The sequence below is a fragment of the Pristiophorus japonicus genome, chromosome 9, assembly GCF_044704955.1.
Source record: "Pristiophorus japonicus isolate sPriJap1 chromosome 9, sPriJap1.hap1, whole genome shotgun sequence".
NCBI classification, from domain to species: Eukaryota; Metazoa; Chordata; class Chondrichthyes; family Pristiophoridae; genus Pristiophorus; species Pristiophorus japonicus.
Genome location: NC_091985.1, coordinates 220,398,134 through 220,421,705, shown reverse-complemented (window position 1 = coordinate 220,421,705; position 23,572 = coordinate 220,398,134). Strand labels below are relative to the sequence as shown.

Genomic DNA, 23,572 nt, shown 5'->3' with positions numbered 1-23,572 from the left:
TTTAGTGCCCCAAAAAAAAACCAAAAAAGAAAAACACAAAAAAAAAAACCAAAAAAGGGGGGGGAAAAAAGGGCCTTGTAAATGTCTGGAGTGTCACCCAGGTCGGGTGGCACCGTTTAATGTTTTTATGTTTTGCAGGTGAACTCCAAAAAGAGTTTCATGCACAAGGAACCAATCGTGGAGCAGTGGAGGCGTGTCCTGCTCAGTTGGAGCTGTGAGCAGTGAGGAGAGAGCTGCTATCAACTTGAGCTCCTGCGTGGAGAGCCCTGAGACCAGCCCAGGAAGAGAAGGAGGGAAGGGGCTTCACCATCAACTTTTACCCAGAGGGAGAGGAGGAGAAAAGAAAACTTTGTACAACTTTACCATTTCTGCAAGGAGTTGGAGAGAGGGGGAAAAGACCAACAACATACAGTGTGGAAGGAGGGAAACTCTACACTTTCTACAGGTGGGTGTGGGTGCATTTCCCAAACAGACTTTGTTGTATCGGTGGGGGGAGGAAAGAAGACCACTGAGGGCCGGAACATCGCGGGGTGTGTGTGTGTGGAAGTGTGCGTGGGGGCCGTGCTTACAACTAGGCCCCCCCCACAATTGGAACCCCCCCCACCCCCCACATTTGCCTAGCCTGGGATAGCTGGAGCTACCAGGCTGAAGTTTTTTCTCATTTACCCAATTAACATCGTTAGGAGTGTGTGCCTGGTGGCTCTAGCTACCCCAGGTGAAGACATCTTCTCCCCCCACCTGAAGACAAACCCAAAGACTGTGCTTGTGTGTTTTGCCATCTGGGGAGTGCACCCACCCACAGCTGCGAGGGGAGACCTGCCCTCGCAGTTCCCCCCCTCTCTCTTTCCCTGTTACTCTGATTCTCCCCTCTCTCTCTGAGAGCCCTTTTCCTCCCAAATCAATTAAAAAAAACAACAAACAAACAATTGAGACAACTGAGCAGAGGGAGCAAGGCCCCTCCCCAATTGCTAACTAGGGGAGAGGTACCTCATTAAGGGCTCCTCTGCTCAGTCTAATCAAACGAGGCCAATTAAGACCTTTAAGGCCTGTGACTTTGGGGTGGGTGTAGCCCTTAAAGGGACCCCGTGATGGCGACCCCATCCACGCCGGTGGCAGGGCCAGCGAAGACGTATGACCAGGTGGCAACCGCTTCCACGGCACCTCCTGCGACACCCGCTGCCCTGCCACCTTTCAGATTAATCACCAAAAAACACGGGGTCAAGAGCTACACTCACCCCACAATGACCATCGAGGAGTGCGTGCGGGCGATGGCTGGGGTAGTCGGCCCCTCGGCCATTGTCGCAGCCTCCAAGATGTCTGGGAAGGCCGTGTTCTTCCTGGGGTCGGAGCGGGCGGTGTCCCTGGCCCTCGAAAAGGGGCTCACGGTGGGCGGGACGTTCCTGCCGGTGGACCCTCTCGAGGCCACCGCGCAGAGGGTCATCGTGTCAAACGTCCCGCCCTTTGTTCCCGCTGAGCTCCTCCTCCCTCACCTACACCAACTGGGGGAGGTAAGGTCGGGGATCAACCCCATACCGCTCGGCCTCAGGGAGAACAGCCTGCGCCACGTGTTCTCCTTCCGCCGCCAGCTCTTTGTCCGGCTGGCGCGGGAGGACACGACGGAAGGGCACTTTAATGTGGTGCACGAGGGGACTGCCTACCGCGTCTTCTGGACGTCGGACGGCGTGCGGTGCCATGCCTGTAGGGAGGTGGGGCATGTTCGTAAGAACTGCCCCGCCTCCAAGGCCGCCAAACCACCGAAAGCGGCCAAGGCTGGCGCCGCCGCCACCCCTCCCTCTAGTTGCGTCCGCGTGCCGGGAGCCATAGGTGCGCGGGCATCGTCGGAGGCTTTTGTTTTCAGGGCCTCCGGCGGGGGGGAGGGAGAGCGTCCGAGCGGAAAGAGGGCGCGGAACAAGGAGAAACATCTAGAGGCGGGTCCCCTCGGTGCGACAGACAATTTGTTTACCGCGCTCGGCCCAACCCAGTCACCGGCGAGCACGGGGTGCCCCGAGCCCGTGCCCGGGCCCTTGAATAACACCACAGAGGGGCCCAGGCGCGGGCAAGAAAAGGAAAAGGGGGGGGCGGAGCGGGAGGCCTCGGCAGACATGGGGGTCTCCCTGCCTCCGTGCGCCCCCAGGAACAAAAGGAGGCGCGGCTCCGATGAGGCGGAGGGGGAACAACATCCCTCCGCGGAGGAGTCGGTGCCCGCCGCGTGTACCGCGTCCCCCACCAGCGCTCCCAAATTGCGCTGCAGGCGCGAAGAGTCTGTCCCCGGGGAGGGTGAGGCAGTCGAGGCTGCCCAGCCGCTGCCTCCTGGGGATGGAGTGGAAGATCTGCCTGTCGTGGGGGGCGTGGGGCCAGCGGAAGAATGCATTGCCGCCGGGCCGGGCGTCCCGGGGACTGAGGCGGGCGGGGCCGAAAAGGCCGAACCTGAGCCCGCCCAGCCAATACCCAACTTCCCCCGGGAGTCGCTCGACCCGGCAGAAACACAATTTATTGATTTTAATGAAACTGTAGATGCTGGGCCGGGGGGTGGCAGCGGGGAGGGGGAGGAACACCCACCCTCGCCCCTTACTTTGGAGCTGGTGCACTTGGGGATCCTGGGGATTTCCGATGGCCGGGTCTCTCCTTGTTCCCCGGTTCCTGGGGCAGTGGGGGAACCCCTTCCGCTGTCATTTCCCGACCCAGCACCATTTTTAAAAGAGCCCAGTGGGGACTCCTCTGCCGACGATCCTGGGGGTGGGATCGGGGCAGAGCCAGGGCCGGTTGGAGCGGCCGGTTCATTTGCCGTACCTTGTGCGGTCGATGGGCCGGCTGTTGGCGGCCACCTCCCGGAGGAGGACGGGGACTCGGTGGGGGACGCGAGTGAAGACCTAGAGACCACCGCCAGCGAGGCGGTGGATCTGCTCGCGGCCGCCGCCGAGACCATCCTCATTCCTGCAAAGGAACTCCGGGACTTTTTGGCCCAGAGCCGGGGTCGCTGCGACCAAGCCCGACTGGCCCTGGAAAAATGGTCCGAGCCAGAGCTGATCAAGGGGTCCGTCCACGCCGCCATTAAAACCTTGGCTGCGGGCGGGCCCTTGACAAAGGCGCAACACCTTGAGCTGCGCGAGCTCGAGGGACTCCTCGCTGGGCTGCGGAGGGAGCGGAGTTCAACAAAAGACTCCGCTCCCTCCCCCACAATAGGTTAAGGTAGAGGTTGCACTGTGCTTTTGCCATGAAGATAACCATAGCCAGCCTCAACATCAACGGCGGCAGAGGGGCACGCCATAGATTTGACAATTTTTCGCTCCTGCGGGAGGGGAAATATGCGGTGTGCTTCCTGCAAGAAACCCACACCGTTCCGGGAGACGAAGCCACGTGGCTCCTGGAATGGCAAGGAGAGGTCCGCATGAGCCACCTCACCGCCATTTCTAGTGGGGTGGCCATCTTGCTGGGCCCGCATTTTCAACCGGAGATCTTGGGGGTCGAGGAGCCCGTGCCAGGCCGCTTGCTGCACGAAACGGTTCGCCTGGGGGACGAACCGCTCCATCTCGTGAACGTGTACGCCCCTCAGCCCGGCCCGCAGCAAACGCGCTTCTTTGAAGAGGTGTCTGGTCCGCGGCTCCCCCTTCTTCTACTCGCTGGAAAAAAGGCAGAGTGTCCGTAAGCAGCTCTTGATGCTGCTGGCCGACGACGGCTCTCTCGTCTCTGATCCGGAGGGCGTCAACAACAGGGCCCGTGAATATTACAGGGCCCTGTTCTCTACGGATCCGTCCAGCGAGGAAGCGCGTAGAGTTTTGTGGGAGGACCTGCCGAAGGTCAGCCCGGAGGGCGCCGAAAATCTGGAAGCTCCGCTAAGCCTGGCGGAGCTGACCGGTGCCCTCGCCCGGCGCTCGAGGGGAAAATCCCCGGGGCTGGACGGGCTGACCGTGGAGTTCCACAGGGCGTTCTGGGACGTCCTGGGGGGCGACTACGCGCGGGTCCTGGGGGAAAGTCTGGCGACCGGGGAGATGCCCCTCTCTTGGCGCAGGGCAGTCATCGTCCTGCTGCCTAAGAAGGGCGATCTCCGCCTCCTTAAGAACTGGGGCCCGGTCTCCCTCCTCAGCACGGACTACAAAATCTTCACCACGGCGATGTCTGCTCGCCTTGGTGCTGTGCTGGACCACATGATCCACCCCGACCAGTCCTACACGGTCCCGGGCCGGACAATCCACGATAACATCCATCTGGTCCGGGACCTCATCCATTGTTCCCAGGAGGCTGGTCTGTCGGTCGCCTTCCTATCCCTCGACCAAGAGAAGGCGTTCGACAGGGTGGATCACGACTATCTGCTCGGAACTCTGCGCGCTTTCGGGTTCGGGACGCATTTCGTCGCCCGGATCCGACTTTTGTACGCCGCCGCGGAGTGTCTGATTAAGGTTAACGGGTCCTTGACGGCGCCCCTTCACTTTAGGAGAGGGGTGTGCCAGGGATGCCCCATGTCCGGCCAGTTATACGCCATTTGCGTGGAGCCTTTCCTGCGCCCCTTGCGGACGAGGTTGATGGGACTGGCTCTGCAAGGGCCGGGCGTGGAGGTCGTCCTCTCGGCTTACGCCGATGACGTGCTCCTCGCGGTAGAGGATCCCGCTGACCTGCGGAGGATGCGTGAGTGCCAGGAGATTTACTCGGCCGCGTCCTCCGCCAGGATCAACTGGGAGAAATGTTCTGGACTCCTGGTGGGTCAGTGGCGGGTGGACTCCCTGCCGGAGGAGCTCAGGCCTTTTGCCTGGAGCACGACCCATCTCCTCTATCTGGGAGTCTACCTTAGCCCCGACGAGGGAGCCTGGCCGGCGAACTGGCAGGAGCTGGAGGCCAAGGTCGCCGCTCGCCTAGGGCGCTGGACAGGACTGCTCCGAGTGCTGTCCTACAGGGGTCGAGCGCTAGTCATAAACCAGCTGGTGGCCGCAATGTTGTGGTACCGGCTGGTCACTTTGACCCCTCCCCCTGCGTTTGTCACCAAGATACAGAAGAAGCTGGTGGACTTCTTCTGGAACAACAGGAAGCACTGGGTCTCTGCTGCGGTCTTCAGTCTCCCGCTTGAGGAGGGCGGTCAGTCGTTGGTGTGCGTCAGCGCCCAGCTCGTGACTTTCCATCTTCAGACCCTGCAGAGATACCTTTACGTCGAGCCCCCTCCTAGGTGGTGTGCTCTGGCGAGGTATTTCTTCCGCCAGCAGCGCGACCTCAATTATGACACGCAGCTCCTGTTTGTGAACTTGGGGGGTGCCAGGACCGCCCTCCGGGAGCTGCCTGTCTTTTACAGGGAACTCATCAGGGTCTGGAACAAAGTCTCCATCAAGCGCAGCTCTCCGCCGGCTGGAGTGGCGGCCGTCCTGCAGGAGCCGCTGCTCGGGAAACCGTACCTCCACGACCGAGGTTTTATGTGGCGGTCGGAAGAGAGGGCTGTGGCTGGTGAGGTGACCAGGGTCAGGGACCTGCTCGATGGCGGAGGAGCGGGCTGGATGGCGCCAGACACGCTGGCGTGGCGCCTAAACTCTGCCAACATCCGCCACGCGGCCGATGCCATCGAGTCGCTAAAAACAGTTCAGGGCCCTGACTCCGTTAGGTGCATCGAGGAGGCTCAAGCACGTGGGGAGATCCCGTCCGAACTGACCCCCGTCCGGACGGAATTCCTCATCGGCGCCAAACCCCGGAACCTCCCTCGGGGGCCAGCGCCTCACAACTTGAGCCGCCTCGGGGAAATCCCCTCCGTGCCTTTCAGTTCCACGCGGAGGGGTTTCCTGTACGGGCTGCTCCTGCACACTCTCAACTTTGCCATCCTCGCCGGCCGTCCGGACACGCCATGGCGTACCATCTTGCCATCCGGAGGAGGCGGGGGTCCCCGATGGAGGGCACTCTACGCGGGGGTCCTCCCAGTATTCATCGGTGACTTGGCCTGGAGGATGGTGCACGGAGCAGTGCTGTGCAATAAATTTTTAAGCCAGTTCACGGACTCCCAGGCCGCCTGCAATTTCTGCGGTCTGGAGGAGTCCGTGTTCCATGTTTTTATTGAGTGCACGAGGTTGCAGCCCCTGTTCCATTATTTGAAGGGGCTGCTCCTGAAATTCTGGCTGCACTTCAGTCCAACTCTCCTGATCTTTGGGCACCCTGTGCGGAGGGGAGCGGGTAGGTCCGAAGGCCTCCTCGTAGGACTGCTCCTGGGCACGGCCAAGGGTGCCATCAGCCGGTCCAGGCAGCGGGCGGTCGAGGGGGTCGTTCAACCTGACTGCCTGCCTCTCTTCCGCTCTTACATCCGGTCCAGGGTGTCCTTGGAGATGGAGCACACGGTGTCCACCGGTACGCTCGCGGCCTTCCGCGAGAGGTGGGCACCGGAGGGACTGGAGTGCATCATCATGCCCGGCAACCGAATTTTAATTTGATTTTACGTTTTTAAGTTTAATTGGTTTTAATTGCCGGTGCTTTTCGTGTCCCCTTCCCTTTTATAGGGGGCACTGGAAAAAAATTGATTTTAGCGCCCCAAAAAAAATTTTAAAAAAGAAAAAAAGGAGCCTTGTAAATGTCTGCTGTGTCATCCAGGGCGGGTGGCACGGTTTAATGTTTTATGTTTTACAGATAAACTCTAAAAGAGTTTCATGCACAAGGACCAATTGTGGAGCAGTGGAGGCGTGTCCTGCTCAGTAGGAGCTGAGCTGCAGTGAGGAGAGCAGCTATCAACTTTAGCTCCTGCCTGGAGAGCCCTGAGACCAGCCCAGGAAGAAAAGGAAGGAAGGGGCTTCACCACCAACTTTCACCCAGAGGGAGAGGAGGAAGCAGAAAACATTTATCAACAATTTACCACTTCTGCAAAGAGTTGGAGAGCGGGGGAAAAACCAACAACAAACATCCAGTGTGGAAGGAGGGAGACTCTACCATTCTACAGGTGGGTGTATTGGTGCAGTCCCAAAAAGACTTTGTTGAATCGGTGGGGGGAGGAAAGAAGACCACTGAGGGCCGGAACATCATGGGGGGTGTGTGTGTGTGGAAGTGTGTGTGGGGGCCTTGCTACAACTAGGCCCCACACACAACTGAACCCCCCCCCCCTCCCCAATTGCCTAGCCTGGGATAGCTGGAGCTACCAGGCTGAAGATTTTTCTTAATCACCCTATTGAACATTATTAGGAGTGTGTGCCTGGTGGCTCGAGCTGCCCCAGGTGAAGACATCTTCTCCCCTCACCTGAAGACCAACCCAAAGACTGTGTTTTTGTTTTGCCATCTGGGGATTGCACCCACCCACAGCTGCGAGGGGAGACCTGCCCTCGCAGTTCCCCCCACTTCCCACCCCCCCTCTCTCTTTCTCTGTTACTCTGTTTCTCCCCTCTCTCTCTGAGACCCCTTTCTCCTAAATTAAAAATTAAAAAAAAAACAACAAAACAATTGAGACAACTGAGCAGAGGGAGTAAGGCCCCTCCCCAGTTGCCAACTAGGGGAGAGGTGTGCCTCATTAACAGCTCCTCTGCTCAGTCAAATCAAACGAGGCCAATCAAGACCATTAAGGCCTGTGACTTTGGGGTGGGTGTAGCCCTTAAAGGGACCCCGTGATGGCGACCCCATCCACGCCGGTGGCGGGGCCAGCGAGGACATATGCGCAGGCGGTGTCCACATCCACGGCACCTCCTGCGCCACCCGCTGCCCTGCCACCTTTTACACTCATCACAAAGAAACACGGGGTCAAGAGCTACACTCACCCCACAATGAGCATTGAGGAGTGCGTGCGGGCGATGGCTGGGGTAGTCGGCCCCTCGGCCATTGTCGCGGCCTCCAAGATGTCTGGGAAGGCCGTGTTCTTCCTGGGGTCGGAGCGGGCGGTGTCCCTGGCCCTTGAAAAGGGGCTCACGATGGGTGGGACGTTCCTGCCGGTGGACCCTCTCGAGGCCACCGCGCAGAGGGTCATCGTGTCAAACGTCCCGCCCTTTGTTCCCGCTGAGCTCCTCCTCCCTCACCTACACCAACTGGGGGAGGTAAGGTCAGGGATCAACCCCATACCGCTCGGCCTCAGGGAGAACAGCCTGCGCCACGTGTTCTCCTTCCGCCGCCAGCTCTTTGTCCGGCTGGCGCGGGAGGAGACGACGGAGGGCTGTTTTAATGTGGTGCACGAGGGGACTGCCTACCGCGTCTTCTGGACGTCGGACGGCGTGCGGTGCCATGCCTGTAGGGAGGTGGGGCACATTCACAAGAACAGGAACAAAAGGAGGCACCGCTCCAATGAGGCGGAGGGAGAACAACATCCCTCCGCGGAGGAGGCGGTGCCCGTCGCGTGTCCCGCGTCCCCCACCAGCGCCCCCAAATTGCGCTGTAGGCGCGAGGAATCTGTTCCCGGGAAGGGTGAGGCAGTCGAGGCTGCCCAGCCGCTGCCTCCTGGGGATGGCGTGGAAGATCTGCCTGTCGTGGGGGGCGTGGAGCCAGCGGAAGAATGCGTAGCCACCGGGTCGAGCGTCCCGGGGACTGAGGCGGGCGGGGCCGAAAAGGCCGAACCTGAGCCCGCCCAGCCAATACCCAACTTCCCCCGGGATTTGCTCGACTCGGCAGAAACTGAAAATTTTAATAAACATCCACACGCTGGGCCGGGGGGTGGCGGCGGGGAGGGGGAAGAACAAGAACCCTCGCCCCCTATTTTGGAGCTGGGGGACTTGGTGGACCTGGAGAACTTCCTAAACCAGGTCTCTCCGTGTTCCCCGGCTCCTGGGGCGGAGGAGGAACCCCTTCCGCTGTCGCTTCCCGACCCAGCACCAATTTTAAAAGAGCCCAGTGGGGACTCCTCTGCCGACGATCCTGGGGGTGGGATCGGGGCAGAGCCAGGACCAGATGGAGCGGCCGGGCCGTTTGCCGTACCTCGTGCGGTCGACGGGCCGGCTGCTAGCGGCGACCTCCCGGAAGGGGACGGGGACTCGGTGGAGGACGCGGGTGAAGATCTCGAGTCCATCGCCAGTGAGGCGGTGGATCTGCTCGCGGCCGCCACTGAGACCCTCCTCATTCCCGCAGAGGAACTCCGGGACTTTTTGGTCCAGTGCCGGGGTCGCCGCGACCAAGCCCGTCTGGCCCTGGAAAGATGGTCCGAGCCGGGGCTGCTCGTCGCGTCCGTCCGCGCCGCCGCTAAAACCATGGCCGCGGGCGGGCCCTTATCAAAGGCTCAAGGCCTTGAGCTGCGCCGGCTCAAAAAGTTCCTCGCTGGGCTGCTGAAGGAGTGGAGGTCAACAAACGACTCCACTCCCCCCCCCACAATAGGTTAGGTAGAGGTTGCACTATGCTCTAGTCATGAAGATAACCATAGCCAGCCTCAACATCAACGGCGGCAGAGGGGCACGCCGTAGATTTGACAATTTTTCACTCCAGCGGGAGGGGAAATATGCGGTGTGCTTCCTGCAAGAAACCCACACCGTTCCGGGAGACGAAGCCACGTGGCTCCTGGAATGGCAAGGAGAGGTCCGCATGAGCCACCTCACCGCCATTTCTTGTGGGGTGGCCATCTTGCTGGGCCCGCATTTTCAGCCGGAGATCTTGGGGGTCGAGGAGCCCGTGCCAGGCCGCTTGCTGCACGTAACGGTTCGCCTGGGGGACGTGCCGCTCCATCTCGTGAACGTGTACGCCCCTCAGCCCGGCCCGCAGCAAACGCACTTCTTTGAAGAGGTGTCCGCTCTTCTTGGCTCCGTCGACGTCGGCGACTGCATTGTCCTCGGGGGGGATTTTAACTGCACCCTCGAGGCGAGGGACCGCTCCAGTGCCCCGCAGTGCATGACGGCGATGGAGAAGTTGAGGTACCTGGTCGGGTCCTTCGACTTGGTGGACGTCTGGCGAAATCTCCACCCCAACTCCAGCGCCTTTACTTGGGTGAGGCCTGGAGTAGGATGGTCTAGAGTCGACCGCCTTTACGTGTCTCGGGCGTACGTTTCCTGCATTCCGGCGGCCTCCATGCGGCCGGTGCCCGGTTCGGACCTCCACCTGGTGTGGGCGGAGCACGCTTCACTTCGCGCAAGGACGAGGTCCGCGCACTGGCACTTTAACAACCGGCTGCTGGAGGACGTGCGGTTCCAGGACTCGTTCCATCGATTCTGGTCCGACTGGAGAAGGAAGCAGGGGGGCTTCCCCTCCTTGAGGCTATGGTGGGACGTGGGCAAGGCTCACGTTCGCGTCTTCTGTCAAGAGTACGCGAGGGGGCGACCAAGAGGCGGGCGGCCAGAGTCGGGCGCCTAGAAAAAGAGGTGCTCGACCTGGAAGCCCGTCTCGGTCAAGTCGTCCAGGACCTGGCCCTGCGGACAGTTTACGAAGCGAAGAAGGCCGCGCTGAAGGACCTGCAGCTCGTCGGGTCCTGAGGCGCGTTCGTGAGGTCGCGGATCCGTTTCCTGCGGGATCTGGACCGCGGCTCCCCCTTCTTCTACTTGCTGGAAAAAAGGCAGAGTGTCCGTAAGCAGCTCTTGACGCTGCTGGCCGACGACGGCTCTCTCGTCTCGGATCCGGAGGGCGTCAACAACAGGGCCCGTGAATATTACGGGGCTCTGTTCTCTCCGGATCCGTCCAGCGAGGAAGCGCGTAGAGTTTTGTGGGTGGACCTGCCGAAGGTCAGCCCGGAGGGCGCCGAAAATCTGGAAGCTCCGCTAAGCCTGGCGGAGCTGACCAGTGCCCTCGACCGGCTCTCGAGGGGAAAATCCCCGGGGCTGGACGGGCTGACCGTGGAGTTCCACAGGGCGTTCTGGGACGTCCTGGGGAGCGACTACACGCGGGTCCTGGGGGAAAGTCTGGCGACCGGGGAGATGCCCCTCTCTTGGCGCAGGGCAGTCATCGTCCTGCTGCCTAAGAAGGGCGATCTCCGCCTCCTTAAGAACTGGCGCGCGGTATCCCTCCTCAGCACGGACTACAAAATCTTCGCCAGGGCGATGTCTGCTCGCCTTGGTGCCGTGCTGGACCACATGATCCACCCCGAGCAGTCCTACACGGTCCCGGGCTGGACAATCCACGATAACATCCATCTGGTCCGGGACCTCATCCATTGTTCCCAGGAGGCTGGTCTGTCGGTCGCCTTCCTATCCCTCGACCAAGAGAAGGCGTTCGACAGGGTGGATCACGGCTATCAGCTCGGAACTCTGCGCGCTTTCGGGTTCGGGACGCATTTCGTCGCCCGGATCCGACTTTGGTATGCCGCCGCGGAGTGTCTGATTAAGGTTAACAGGTCCTTGACGGCGCCCCTTCGCTTTAGGAGAGGGGTGCACCACGGATGCCCCATGTCCGGCCAGTTATACGCCGTTTGCGGGGAGCCTTTCCTGCGCCTCTTGCGGATGTGGTTGACGGGACTGGCTCTGCAAGGGCCGGGCGTGGAGGTCGTCCTCTCGGCTTACGCCGATGACGTGCTCCTCGCGGTAGAGGATCCCGCTGACCTGCGGAGGATGCGTGAGTGCCAGGAGATTTACTCGGCCACGTCCTCCGCCAGGATCAACTGGAGAAATGTTCCGGACTCCTGGTGGGTCAGTGGCGGGTGGACTCCCTGCCGGAGGAGCTCAGGCCTTTTGCCTGGAGCACGACCCATCTCCTCTATCTGGGAGTCTACCTTAGCCCCGACGAGGGAGCCTGGCCGGCGAACTGGCAGGAGCTGGAGGCCAAGGTCGCCGCTCGCCTAGGGCGCTGGACAGGACTGCTCCGAGTGCTATCCTACAGGGGTCGAGCGCTAGTCATAAACCAGCTGGTGGCCGCAATGTTGTGGTACCGGCTGGTCACTTTGACCCCTCCCCCTGCGTTTGTCGCCAAGATACAGCAGAAGCTGGTGGACTTCTTCTGGAACAACAGGAAGCACTGGGTCTCTGCTGCGGTCTTGAGTCTCCCGCTTGAGGAGGGCGGTCAGTCGTTGGTGTGCGTCAGCGCCCAGCTCGCGACTTTCCATCTTCAGACCCTGCAGAGATATCTTTACGTCGAGCCCCCTCCTAGGTGGTGTGCTCTGGCGAGGTATTTCTTCCGCCAGCAGCGCGACCTCAACTATGACACGCAGCTCCTGTTTATGAACTTGGGGGGTGTCAGGACCACCCTCCGGGAGCTGCCTGTCTTTTAAAAGGAACTCATCAGGGTCTGGAACAAAGTCTCCACCAAGCGCAGCTCTCCGCCGGCTGGAGTGGCGGCCGTCCTGCAGGAGCCGCTGCTTGGGAATCCGTACCTCCACGACCGAGGTTTTATGTGGCGGTCGGAAGAGAGGGCTGTGGCTGGTGAGGTGACCAGGGTCAGGGACCTGTTCGATGGCGGAGGAGCGGGCTGGATGGCGCCAGACACGCTGGCGCGGCACCTAAATTCTGCCAACGTCCGCCACACGGCCGATGCCATCGAGTCGCTAAAAACGGCTCTGGGCCCTGACTCCGTTAGGTGCATCGAGGAGGCTCAAGCACGTGGGGAGATCCCGTCCGAACTGACCCCCGTCCGGACGGAATTCCTCATCAGCGCCAAACCCCGGAACCTCCCTCGGGGGCCGGCGCCTCACAACTTGAGCTGCCTCGGGGAAATCCCCTCCGTGCCTTTCAGTTCCGCGCGGAGGGGTTTCCTGTACGGGCTGCTCCTGCACACTCTCAACTTTGCCATCCTCGCCGGCTGTCCGGACACGCCATGGCATACCATCTTGCCGTCCGGAGGAGGCGGGGGTCCCCGATGGAGGGCACTCTACACAGGGGTCCTCCCACTATTCATTGGGGACTTGGCCTGGAGGATGGTGCACGGAGCAGTGCCGTGCAATATATTTTTAAGCCGGTTCACGGACTCCCAGGCCGCCTGCAATTTCTGCGGTCTGGAGGAGTCCGTGTTCCATGTTTTTATTGAGTGCACAAGGCTGCAGCCCCTGTTCCATTATTTGAAGGGGCTGCTCCTGAAATTCTGGCTGCACTTCAGTCCCACTCTCCTGATCTTTGGGCACCCTGTGCGGAGGGGAGCGGGTAGGTCCGAAGGCCTCCTCGTAGGACTGCTCCTGGGCACGGCCAAGGGTGCCATCAGCCGGTCCAGGCAGCAGGCGGTCGAGGGGGTCATTCAACCTGACTGCCTGCCTCTCTTCCGCTCTTACATCCGGTCCAGGGTGTCCTTGGAGATGGAGGCCTTCCGCTAAAGGTGGGCACCGGAGGGACTGGAGTGCATCATCACGCCCGGCAACCAAATTTTAATTTGATTTTACGTTTTTAAGTTTAATTGGTTTTAATTGCCGGTGCTTTTAGTGTCCCCCTTCCCTTTTATAGGAGGCAGTGGGAAAAATTGTGATTTTAGTGCCCAAAAAAAAAAGAAAAACACAAAAAAAAAAAAAGGGGAAAATAAAAAAGGGCCTTGTAAATGTCTGGTGTGTCACTCAGGTCGGGTGGCACCGTTTAATGTTTTATGTTTTTGCAGGTCGACTCTAAAAGAGTTTCATGCACAAGGACCCCCAGGTCCCTCTGCACGCAGCATGTTGTAATTTCTCCCCATTCAAATAATATTCCCTTTTACTGTTTTTTTTCCCAAGGTGGATGACCTCACATTTTCCGACATTGTATTCCATTTGCCAAACCTTAGCCCATTCGCTTAACCTATCTAAATCTCTTTGCAGCCTCTCTGTGTCCTCTACACAACCCGCTTTCCCGCTAATTTTTGTGTCATCTGCAAATTTTGTTACACTACACTCTGTCCCCTCTTCCAGGACATCTATGTATATTTTAAACAGTTGTGGTCCCAGCACCAATCCCTGTGGCACACCACTAACCACTGATTTCCAACCCGAAAAGGACTCATTTATCCCGACTCACTACTTTCTGTTAGCCAGCCAGTTCTCGATCCATGCTAATACGTTTCCTCTGACTCCGCGTACCTTTATCTTCTGCAGTAACCTTTTGTGTGGCACCTTATCGAATGCCTTTTGGAAATCTAAATTCACCACATCCATCGGTACACCTCTATCCACCATGCTTGTTATATCCTCAAAGAATTCCAGTAAATTCGTTAAACATTCTATAGTAAGGTGTAAGGACACTACAGAATGAATGTTTACACTTGTAGGGAAGAGCATAACAAAGGCCATCAATATACGATAGTCACCAAGAAATCAAATAGGGAATTGAGAACAAACTTTTTTATCCAAAGATTGGTGAAAATGTGGAACTCACTACCACAGGAAGTGGTTGAAGCGAATAGTATAGAAGCATTTAAGGGGAGACTAGTCAAGCATATCAGAGAGAAGGGAATAGCAAGTTATGCTGATCGAATTAGATGAGGACAGGCGAGAGGAGGTTCAAGTGGAGAATAAACATGGTCTTGTTGGGTCGAATGGTATGTTTTTGTACTGTATATCTCATATGTAATCCTGTTTTTCAAGAAACACTGCTTGAAGGTGGAGATAAATGACTTGCATCCAAATGCAATTGTTGCTTTAGCCTTCTTTGTAAATCACAAAGTCTGGACATAATTTGTTTGTGAAATTAAAACTTGATGTGCTGTTCAAGCACATGAGGAGGGAAAGTTAGCTGAAATTTAAGGGGATAATCAAGTTTGCTTTTTGAAAAGAGCCAGTCAATGTAGTCTTGTCCAAACTACATATTCAGAAAGAAGTTTTTGGAGGGAGACTGTTGTGTTAAAATTAACTAACATCCTTCATCTCGCAGACTGAATTGCTCTCTGGCATATTTTGGGGAATAAAAGGTCCAAGAAGAGTTAAGTAAAAATGGTTAAATAAAATGAAACAAACAAAATGGGTTATAACTTGGAGCAAGTGGGAATGTTTGATCTATGTTTTAAAGATATTAAGATAATATTGTATTAGACAGTAAAATTCCTCCGGGCCTCTTGAATGAAATGGTGAATACTGTATCAAAGTTAATGAAAGGGAGTGAATGAAGATGTAAGATGAAAACAGGAAAATTACACCATCAATTTGGATTTTTTTCTTAAATCATTGTTCTTGGGTGAATTGGCATAAATCATCTGGGTGCAATCTGGTATTAATGCAAATTCTTGTGAAAGTCAGGGAAGTGTAGTAAATTGATAAGATTTATCTTCAAGGTGTTTGTGCCATTGCTTGTACTGAAAAATAAGAAAACTGGATTTGATGCCCTGATCACTATAATGTGGTTTACTTCCTCTTTAAAATATTTTGAATTGTGTGTTGCACTGAAGTTAGGCGCAGTGCTGCAGTTAATTGTGGGTACTGAACTGTTTCTGGTGAATTAATGTGGACTGTGTTATTTGGGAATAGATTTGTGTGGGATCATTCTGTGCTGAACATATTGCTGGGCTGCGGGTTTGGCCTCAGTCCCAGTTAAGAAATGTTGTTGACATCAAATCCAGGGACTACTTACATTATGACACCAAATCCAGGGTCCACTTATACTGTGACACCAAATCCAGGGACCATATGCATTGTGATCCCAAATCCAGGGGGCACTTACTCTATGACACCAAATCCAGGGATTACCAATACTGTGACAAAAAACCTGGAACCACTGAAGCACCAAATCCAGGGACCACTTACACTGAGACACCAATTTATAAAACCTTTCCCGACCACCGGACGTCTAAAAGTTTTTTTTTTAACAGCCAATGAAGTACTTTTTGGAGTGCAGTCACGATTGTAATGTGGGAAACGCGGCAGCCAATTTACGCACAGCGAGCTCCCACAAACAGCATTGTGATAATGACCAGATAATCTGTTTTTTTGTTATATTGATTGAGGAATAAATATTGGCCAGGGCACCGGGGATAACTCCGCCGCTCTTCTTCGAAATAAATGTAGTATCATGGGATCTTTTAGCGCACTTGAAAGGGCAAACGGGGCCTCGGTTTACAGCGCAGTGCTCCCTCACAGGCGAGTGTGCTGCGCACTGAGACTACAAAATTACATAGGATATACGGCACATACACTATCCAGTCCATGCCGGCGTTTATGCTCCGCTTGGGAATTATAGAGCCTCAACATGAGGAATGGTAATCTTCAGCCCAGGTATAGGGGTTATTAAAATCAAAAGAAACAAACTCTAGCTGCCAGAATGAACATGGTTCAGTGCTCAAAGCAATTACGATAAATCCAGGTCTATTGACAAACGTGGCCTTTCAATGGCGGGTTTCTTCCCCAGCATGCACGGCGGGGGAGAATGTGCCGCACCCAGTCTACAGGATCCCAGCGCGCAAGCGCGAAATCCGCCTTGGTTTGGAGCATCCGCGCTGCGTGTAATGGTGGAGAGAGACAGTAGGGAGAGGCTGCGGACAACTCGGTAAGATTCATGGGGCGGAGGGGCGTAATGGATCCGCGAGTGGGCGGAGAGGCTTCATAAACAACTGGTGTATGCCGCAAGCCCGGAATAATAACCTGATCGCCCCACGTTTGCAGCTCGCGGCTTTCTCCAATTCACAGGCCCAGGCTAACTGCCGCCATCTTTGTACAGGAAGGCCGGTTCCACGCTCCGCCATCTTGAAACAGTGAGTAGTAAAGCGCATGCGCTGTTCTCTTGGTGCAAAACGTGGGTGGGGCTTCAGTGTTTGGTCCCAACTGGGGCCTAGTGCCCGTGTGAAAATTGCAGCCTCAGTTACTTTTCCCTCACCATCTCGTCTAAAGATGCTACTCAGTTTACATCTCACACATTTGTAGCAAGAGCCCCAGAGATGGGTCCCCTTCTATAGTCCTAGGGCTGGAATGCCCCGTCTACAGTCCCAGGATTCGAATCTCCATGTACAGTCCCAGGTTTGGAATCTCCATGTACAGTCCCAGGTTTAGAATCTCCATGTACAGTCCCAGGGTTAGAATCTCCATGTACAGTCCCAGGGTTAGAATCTCCATGTACAGTCCCAGGGTTGGAATCCTGGGACTGTACACAGACAAAGAAAAAAATAGAGGCCTTGAATCTGAGTTGGGAAAGCAATCATAGAAACATGATTCAGTTTCTATACTAATATATTTGAAATCAAATCCAATGAATTGTTGCAAGTAGCATATTCCTTTCATGCCAAGTGGGAAACAAGTGATGTCTGGGATGTGCAGAGTGTTTGAGCCTGGTTACACAGCGTGTCTCACGGCTCTCCACTCCAAATGTGCTTCTTTCGGTTCACAGTCTTATTTACAAATCCAACTGACTGGATATACCTCACCGTTTAAACCGCATCACGGAAATATCAGCATTTGATATTTAGTTATGCTAAACCTTAATAAAACATTGGTTAGACCTCAGCTGGAGTACTGCGTTCAATTCTGCGCCCCAAACTTTAGGAATGATGCCAACTTTTAGAGAGGGTGCAGAAGGAATGATGCCAGGGATAAGAACATAAGAAATAGGAACAGGGGTAGGCCAAACGGCCCCTCGAGCCTGCTCTGCCATTCAATAAGATCATGACTGATCTGATCATGGACTCAGCACCACTTTCCCGCCCGCTCTCCATAACCCCTTATCCTCTTATCATTTAAGAAGCTGGCTATTTCTGTCTTAAATTTATTCAATGTCCCAGTATCCACAGCTGTCTGAGGCAGCAAATTCCACAGATTTACAACTCTCTGAGAGAATAAATTTCTCCTCATCTCTGTTTAAAATGGGCAGCCCCTTATTCTAAGATCATGCTCTCTAGTTCTAGTCGCCCCCATCAGTGGAAACATCCTTTCTGCATCCACCTTGTCAAGCCGCCTCATAATCTTATACATTTCAATAAGATCACCTCTCATTCTTCTGAATTCCAATGAGTAGACAACCTACTCAACCTTTCCTCATAAGTCAACCACCTCATCTCCGGAATCAACCTAGTGAACCTTCACTGAATTGCCTCCAAAGCAAGGAGTGGATGAGGCACTTCAGTTATTGGCAAAAGAACCGGAGGTGAGATGTGGAATCATTTGTTACACAGCGACTAGTTGTGATCTGGAATGCTCTGCCTGAAAGCAGATTCAATAGTAACTTTCAAAAGGGAATTGGATAAATACTTGAAGGGAAAAATATACTATGCTACGGGTAAAGAGCAGAGGAGTGAGACTCGTTGAATAGTTCTACCAAAAGGCCGGCACAGACATGATGGGCCGAGTGGCCTCCTTCTGTGTTGTACCACTCCCCGACAATGGCAGATAGTCTTACCCAGAGTGTCCTGCATGGGGGGGTATGCCCTATCTCGATCAGCAGGGGGACAGCGCACGGGAAGGGCTGATCCCGGAGAGCGCCTTCCTGTGCGGAGCGGCTCCCGGAGACTGAGCAGAGCGAGCGCGGCCTCAGCAACACCGAATGTAGGTCTCAGACCCCGAGTCAGAGCCGCAGGGCCTGGTGGACGTGCGGCCAGGACTCCGGCACCAGGAAGCCCCAGGGGCAGCACCTCCCCCACACAAGGAAAACGACAACTTGCATTTATACAGCAGGCCGCTCTGTGTCGGGGTGGGCACTAGATGCAGAGGTCGGTCCCGGGCCTCCTGTGTGGGTCTGTTTGTTGCATCAGTTTGAGCTGGAGTGGAGATGGAGAAGTTGCTGGGTTTAACCCCCAGTATTTCTGAGCCCAGTAGGACCAATAATTTCCCATGTGGGACTGTCACTGAAGGACATTAGTGACCAGTTGAATTTTTAACGACAATCTGGCAGCTTCTTTGGTGACATTTCTCCAGTGCCAGCCCAACAAATGACCATATTCATTAAGCTCACTTTCACAACCTGTCTTTATGTTTAGGTAGGTTCTCTCTCAACCTTCCGTTTCCTGTTTAAAATTCATTTTACAGGGTGTCAAAAGGGGAGGATTTGCAGACGGGAATCTCAAACCAAATGTCACGTCAAGATCTCACGGAGTTACTCGTTACATTGGGACCGAAATATGATCGGCCTTTGAACATGAAAGCTAAAAGCACCGTTCACAGCAGGGAGAAACGGTACATGTGCTCTGTGTGTGGACAAGGCTTCAGCCTATCATCTAACCTGGGGAGGCACAAGCGCAGTCACACTGGGGAGAGGCCGTTCACCTGCTCCGTGTGTGGGCAGGGTTTCATTCGGTCATCTGACCTGCTGACACACCAGCGAGTTCACACTGGGGAGAGACTATTTACCTGTGCAGTGTGTGAGAAGGGATTCACTCGGTCATACCATCTTGTAACTCACCAGCGAATTCACACTGGGGAGAGGCCGTTCACCTGCTCCGTGTGTGGCAAGGGATTCGCTCAGTCATCCGTACTGCTGACACACCAGCGAGTGCACACTGGGGAGAGACCGTTCAGTTGCTCTGACTGTGGGAAGGGATTCACTCGATCATCTCACCTGCTGATACACCAGCGAGTTCACACTGGGGAGAGGCCATTCACTTGCCCCGAGTGTGGGAAGGAATTCATTCGGTCTTCCGACCTGCTGGCACACCAGCGATTTCACACTGGGGAGAGGCCGTTCACCTGCTCTGAATGTGCGAAGGGTTTCACAAAGTCATCCGACCTGCTGATACACCAACGAGTTCATACTGGGGAGAGGCCGTTCACTTGCACTGAATGTGGGAAGGGATTCATTCAGTCATCCAGCCTGCTGAGACACCAGCGAGTTCATACTGGAGAGAGACCATTCACCAGCTCTGAGTGTGGGAAGGGATTCACTCAGTCATCCCAGCTTCTGAGACACCAGTGAGCTCACAAGTGACTGCAAGGTTTGAATTCTGCTGTTGTTGCTGTTAATCAAATCCTGGATTGAGTCGTGTTAATTCTGACTGTTGGAGTTTGTTTCTGCTGGTGTTGATAATCTTTTAACTGAGCTGGAGTTTAATATTTTGTTATTTCAAATAACAGTGTGTCGATATTTAATGTCTCCTAGATAAGAGGAGACTAATTGATGTCCTGTTACTGACTGCTACATTTTGGGCCTTTTCTCCTTTCTAATTCTACTTTATTTCAGTTTTCATACCTTCAGTTACTTCATGGACAAATCCCAGCTCCCCATACCTCCCAGCATGCCTCTCCTAGCCTTGAGATGCAGCGATGGTATTGGTAACATGCCCGGGATCACGAAACACAAAACCCAGTCTGTGAATCACTTTCAGCTACTGGACTTTGCGTGTGCCCCACAGCATCTCTCTCACCCTCGATGTGTGAATAGAGCATCACGCCTGCAAACATTGTCTTGAATTTAAATCCACTCAGAAAATATATTTAACCAAACATAAACAAGTAAATACATCATGGCCCAATAATGCAACTTTATATTCACAGCAAGAAGTCTGTTATCGAACTCCTTGAGTAGACAAAATAAATATCCCAAATGTAAGAGCTCCTCGAATCCTTCAATACCTTTCAAATCATGACCAGTTCCTTCTTATTCTAGAATTCCCCATCCCTGTGGGAGACAAAATTGGTTAAAAAATGCTAATTGCTAATTGGAAATTTCTAACATTTTTTCTCTTTCTGGTGTTTAAAGCTGACCAGTTCCTTCTCTCAGAGAATCTCTGAGGAGACTCTTTGATTTAAACACAGATCTCTCCTCTCTTATATCTGGGATTAGAGTTACGGGGAATTTAAAAACCTGACCGCTCAAAAGGGCCCGTCAGTCATATGCAGACTAAACCGATCACACAGCTCGGTGTCAGTGTGAACTATTCCTCTCTCCAGCCTGTAACCGATGAAACTTGTAACACTGAGGCTGAAATTCCACTTCCGTGTGCCGGGGTGGAGGCAGTGCTGGGCACAGAGGGAGCAGCAAACTGGGTTCAGAGTGGGCATTCTGGCTTTGCCCATTCCTGGGGTTTTCCCCTGAGCATGTGCTGGGGCCCAGTGGGCATTCACTGCTCTGGGGTATTTCCGGGCATGTCCTCACTGCCCCTGGAATTCCCACACATTGTCCCCTGGGTGTGAGGCCAGCGCTCTGTGCCTTTAAACACTAGAGTGAAGCCGAGTCCTGCAGGCACACACCAGGAGGAGTTTCTAACTGTCTAGACCGACCTTTTGGGGAAATTAATCACACTTTTGGGCCAGTTGTGTTTTTTCCCATTGTTCTGTTTCCTGTTCCTTTGGTTTAAATCTTTATTTGTTCCCTTTGGTTTGGTTTCACTTTCACTGCTGGGCCACCCACTAAAAGCACTTTGTCTGATCTGCCCGTGGGAATTAGCAGACCCATGGTAACACTGGTAAGACATTCTATTCCACAGAATCGGCAAGTTGGAAATTCTAATCAGATCAGGGGAAAGAACAGGGTTTGTCTGTTATTGACCACAATGTAAGCTTAAACGAGAGTGGGTAATCTATTAGATTATAATGTGCGATGTTTATACCTATAATTGTGAAACTATAAGAAATAATATAATTAACAGTAGACAGAGTAGTTTAGGGATATTGAGAACATTACTGAAGAAAAGTATATGCTGGGATCCAGGGAATGCGTTCAAGTTCCAGCTGTCTTTTCCTTGCTTCCTGCCAAAATCCAGCAGAGAAGCCAGGGATGGATCACTGCAGGGAATAAAAGTGAAGGGAGACTGATGTAAGGGGGCAGTCGGGACTGGAGACACCGGAGATCAAGCTCAGGGTGCTCGAGGTTCCATCCAGCGGGCTGACCTCGTGTCAATTACTGTGGACACGCGGGACTTGCATTTTTACTCTGATTGATGGATCAATACAAGATACAGTACTGGGCAGAAAATCTGCTCATCTTATATTTCTTATTCAAGTTGCTGAAACTGGATTCTCAAACCTGCTAATTAATATCACATGGCATTAGCTAGAATCTGACACCTCTTTACTGTTCCACTCTACTCCTTTTACACTTTTACCGTTAAATCTACTTTTCCGACCATTGTCTTCTCCCAAAATATATCACCTCATATTTCTCTGCATTAAATTTATCTGACATCTACCGGAGCCATTTACTAACCTGTATATTCACACAGAAGTCACTTGCAGTCCTCACAGTTGGTCATGGTCCCAGATTTGGTGTCATCTGGAAAGTTTGATCGTGTGCCCCATATACCCAAATCCAGATCCTGTCTCTATATTAAGAGCAATGGTCCCAACACTGACCCTGAGGGACACCACTGTTTACATTCCCCCAGTCTGAAGAACATCCATTAACCACTACTCTCTGCTTTCTGACTTTTATCCAACTTCCTGTCCACACTGCCCCACTCCCTTTAATATCGTGAGCCTTCATTTGATAAACAAGCCTCATGTCCGGCACCTTATCAAACACGTTTTGCCAATTCACCAGCACAACATCCACTGCATTTCCTTTCTCACTACACTATGTTATTTTCTGCAATAATCCCTGCTGTCTCTCCTGAATGAATCCACTTCACTACCAAATGTTGCAATGTTTGCTCCACACCACAGGGTTTCATCTGCTTAAAGCCACAACAGAAAGGTCCACAAAGCGGCCCCGCGGCAAACTCCAGGAGAGGGAGGAAATGAACGTCTGTAAATGAAGGAGACCGGTGAGGGAGCGTCTGTAAATGGAGAATTGTTGACTGGTCAGGGAGTGACTGGAAATGGTGACTGGTGAGGGAGCATCTATAAATGAAGGAAAAATGGAAACCAGTCAGGAAGCGTCTGTACATGGAGGAGAAATGGTGACTGGTCAGGGGGTGCCTGTAAATAAAGGAGGAATGGTGACTGGTCAGGGAGCGTCTGTAAATGAAGAAATGGGGACTGGTCGGGGAGCATCTGCAAATGAAGGAAAAATCGTGACTGGACAGGGAAATGAAGGAGAAATAGTGACTGGGTTCAGTTGTACACTCACTTGTTCCTCTCTCTACCCTGTCATATGCAATATTTATGGAGGATTTTTACTAAATCAGATCAAAAAAATGATAAATGATACAGAAAGTAACAGATTTCACATCTTATGCTGTATCTAGCCCGTGCTTTACCTGCCCTGGGAGCGTTTGATAGGAGTTTGTAGAGGGACCTTTACCTGACCTGGGAGGATTTCATGGGACAGATTAGAGGGAGCTTTACTCAGTATCTATCTGGTGCTGGATTTGACGTGGGAGTGTTTTATGGCAACTTTAAATATGCTTTACACTGTATCTAACACATACTGTTCCTGACCTGTGAGTTTTGATGCGTAGTTTAAATATGCTTTACACTATATGTAAGCCAAGCTGTACATGACCTGGGAGTGTTTGATGGGACAGTGTAGAGCAGTGGTGGGCAAAATATGGTCTGTGGACCATATTCGGCCCGACAAGACATTCTACCCGGCCCGCTGGATGGGACAGAAATAGAACGCGAGCCGGAGCTCGAGCTGCATATTCGTCTATCCACTTTCACTTCTCATGGGTCAGAGACAGAACCGAACTGCAGCCAAAGAAAAACCATAGTAATACTTAATTCAAAATAATAATTCTCAAAATCGATTCACCCCGGCCGATTAAAAGGATCCATTCCGTGAGACTTGGCCCCAATGGCGGATGTAAGTACCCAGAATGCACTGCGTACTAGAATATGCCCTATCCAATTTAGAGTGGGGTCATGGCTGCTCATCTCCGCAGATCTTTTACTGAAGAAAGTGGCCGGTGCTGCATCTTTCCTCTCCTGGTATCCATAGTATGACAGCAGGGGAGTTCTCATCTGGCACCAATTGGGACGGTATTAATAATCTTTGCAGAGGGATATGAGGATAACTGAGGTGGGAAATTGATGCTGATACAGGCTCTAATGAGGGTACAG

The 23,572-nt window shown here is 53.8% G+C and overlaps 1 pseudogene; it reads left to right on the top strand.

Annotated features, from left to right (window-relative positions):
- Positions 1-19,674, top strand: part of LOC139273738 (zinc finger protein 850-like) — a 155,842-nt pseudogene extending 136,168 nt beyond the window's left edge.
- Positions 19,675-23,572: the final 3,898 nt, after the last annotated feature.